The 2,957-nt window shown below is 36.3% G+C and overlaps 1 long non-coding RNA gene across 1 annotated transcript; it reads right to left on the bottom strand.

Moving 5' to 3' along the window:
* Positions 1-961: 961 nt before the first annotated feature.
* Positions 962-2,408, bottom strand: LOC135744211 (uncharacterized). Its single transcript, XR_010530679.2, has 3 exons — positions 2,277-2,408; positions 2,103-2,198; positions 962-1,300 (listed from the first exon to the last, which is right to left on the bottom strand). It is a non-coding gene; the product is annotated as an uncharacterized lncRNA (long non-coding RNA).
* Between the last annotated feature and the right edge of the window lie 549 nt (positions 2,409-2,957).

Genomic DNA, 2,957 nt, shown 5'->3' on the forward strand with positions numbered 1-2,957 from the left:
GTGTCACACGAATTAAAGCAAAAAGAAAAAACCTGGCTCAGGTTTTCTTTGTGCATGCTATCCTGTCTCCTGACCTTTTCTTTTTGAGAACTAGAATACGCCACTACTTTTAATTACATTTTTCATAATCTCTCATCTTGTTTTGTTTTTTTGTATAAATACTCAAAAACAAATTAAAAACATGACACATTTAATGAAGTAAATTTTTTTTAATAAATTCCACAAATTGTTCAGACTGAATCCTCTTCAATTTCATCTGTCAGAAGTTGAACCCTCCATTGGTGATGGAGCCTAAGGCCGCTGCCACGTCAGCAAACTGAAAATAATGTGATACTTTTGAACTTAGATTTGGTAAAAAAGCATGACTTAATTACATAAAAACTACAGGTTTAGCTTCAAGATTAACAACTTGGAGGGTTACAATCAGAAGCTGGCAACATTGAGAGTCTGTAATGTTTAACTGTTTGTTTTGAATCTGTGTGCAAGCATATGACATTTGTATTACATACAAATCAGGGTGTACTTACATTTGCCAGGTCAGGTCAGGTTCAGCCCTCCACCTAATATTAACCACACATTTTTAACCCTACAACTGCATGATTAAGATTATAACCACAATTCATTACTAGGCTACCGGCTGTAGATTTGGTTACACAAGTTCCTTTAGTATTAATAACACCGAGCATCACTCTAAAAACAAACGGGGCTAAATAGCACTAAAAGCACTTGGTCCGTAATCATAGAAGAACCATTTTTAGTGCTATAGCACCTATGAAGCACCAATGAAGAACCATACTGGGTTCATATAGCACCATATATGGTTCTACATAGCACAATATGATTCTACACCGGTGCTACAGAGGTACTTCATTGGTGCTATATGGCACTTAAATGGTTCCTCTATATGAATACGAGCCAAGAACCATTTTTAGTGCTATTAAGCACCGTTTGTTTTTAGAGTGTATGCTTTATTATAGCATTAATACATTTTTGTTAGTTAGTTAAAAGTTTATTGTCCATTCTTGTTAGTTGTGGAAAGTGTCGTTGTAGATTGTGTCTCACCCAGGTCTTCGAGGAGGTATGGTTCATGTTTGCATAGTGCATTATAAAAGGCATTTTTAACATTGTCTCTCCTCCAGAGTTCAGTGCTTCATAAAGCTTCCTCATTTTCTCTTGGTTGGTCCTTTCTGCTCTGATCTCTGAGTAAGTTTCTTTATGTATCATGTTGTTACTTTTCAAATAATCACTGATGTCACCCTTGCAACAAGCTGTGCATATTTCTCATCCACAAACCTGGCCCCTGGAAATAAATAACATCTATTACAATGCAGATTTAAAACCCAAGGTATTTCAGTGAAAATAGTGCAGTGTTTTGCTAACATCCATGTTTATTTATAACATTCTTTTTTTTTACAATATCTTTACTTTACAAACGTATACTCTTGTAACAGTTTTCACAATATAACTTTCAATACGCCATACTCCCCATACTAGCACACGTCTAAAAATAATGATTCTATGCAAGCACTGTATGTAAAAAAACAATAATAGCCCTACATTTGACTGTTGGCACATAATATGGATAAAATGTATTGTTTGTTGTTTTGGTGATAAAGTCACAAAATAAAACAGGATTTTAATCATCCAGGAGCTTTTCGATTTGTTGATCTGCAGAATCTAACAAATGACAACACCACAGCTATGAAAGATTCCCGCCTCGTAAAATGACACTTCCTCACATTAATGTCAAAGGGTTGGGCGTAGTTTTTACCAGCCTGTGCATACGAGTATTTACTGTACACTTCACGTGTTTTACTGATTGGATAGCTATAGCAACAGTTTCTTTTTGGCCAGGATTACATCGCCAAAACCAAAGATGTGGATACAGCGCTCATGAAAGCCATCAACAATATAACTATTTTTCAATATAGTTAAAAAAATATGATTTCAAATATTTGAAAATGATACCTTTGTCCTGTAAACTAGATAGAGATGAAGCTTTTAATTAACAGCAGCAACAATTTCCTTGACTATATAAGACTTTACAATAAGGTTGTATTTTTTTAAACACTAGTTAATGCATGATGGTGAACCAACTTCACCTCCTCCTCTACTTTCTACTGGTCCTCCTTTACTTTCTCCTCCTCCTCCTCCTCTACTTCCTCCTGCTCCTTCTGGTAGCCGTACTCCATATTGTTCTGAAAAAGAAAGACTTTACTTATTGAAAATCAAGGGTCAAGAACCACAACTAAAGCATGATGTTGATCCAGCTTTACCTCCTCCACCACCAATTCCTGGTCCTCCTCTACTTCCCCCTGCTTCTCCTCTACTTCCTCCTGTTACGCCTCTACTTCCTCCTGTTACGCCTCTACTTCCTCCTGTTACTCCTCTACTTCCTCCTGTTACTCCTGTTCCTCCTCTACTTCCTCCTGTTACTCCTCTACTTCCTCCTGCTCCTTCTAATAGTAGTATTCCACACTGATCTGAAAAAGAAAGAATTAACCTAATGAAAATCAAGGGTCAAGAGTCAAAACTATGTATGATGTATGATGTGGAACCAACTTTACATCCTCCTGCTCCTCCTACTTCTGTCCATTGTTTAAATGTTCCTGAAAAAGAAAGAATTAACCTAATTAAAATTAAGTTTCAAGAGCTGAAACTAAAGCATGAGGCTGAATCAGCTTCACAGTCTAACATTGATTCAGTGCCTTTGCCATTGGTTTATTTATTTATTGTTTGATTACATTTCAATATCAATAGCAGGTGCAAAATTGATATTGTGTCAGGAATTGCCAGGAGACAGAACCCAAGCGCAGACAGACTAAGGGAACAAGGGTAACTTTATTAAATAAAACTGGAAAACAAAACCCACGAGGGGGCAAAAACAAGATCTGACAAATGACAGACTAAACACTAAACTAGATAATAAACTTGACTAGACTAGACTGAAAACAAAC

Source organism: Paramisgurnus dabryanus, chromosome 6 (genome assembly GCF_030506205.2).
Source record: "Paramisgurnus dabryanus chromosome 6, PD_genome_1.1, whole genome shotgun sequence".
Classification (NCBI taxonomy): Eukaryota; Metazoa; Chordata; class Actinopteri; order Cypriniformes; family Cobitidae; genus Paramisgurnus; species Paramisgurnus dabryanus.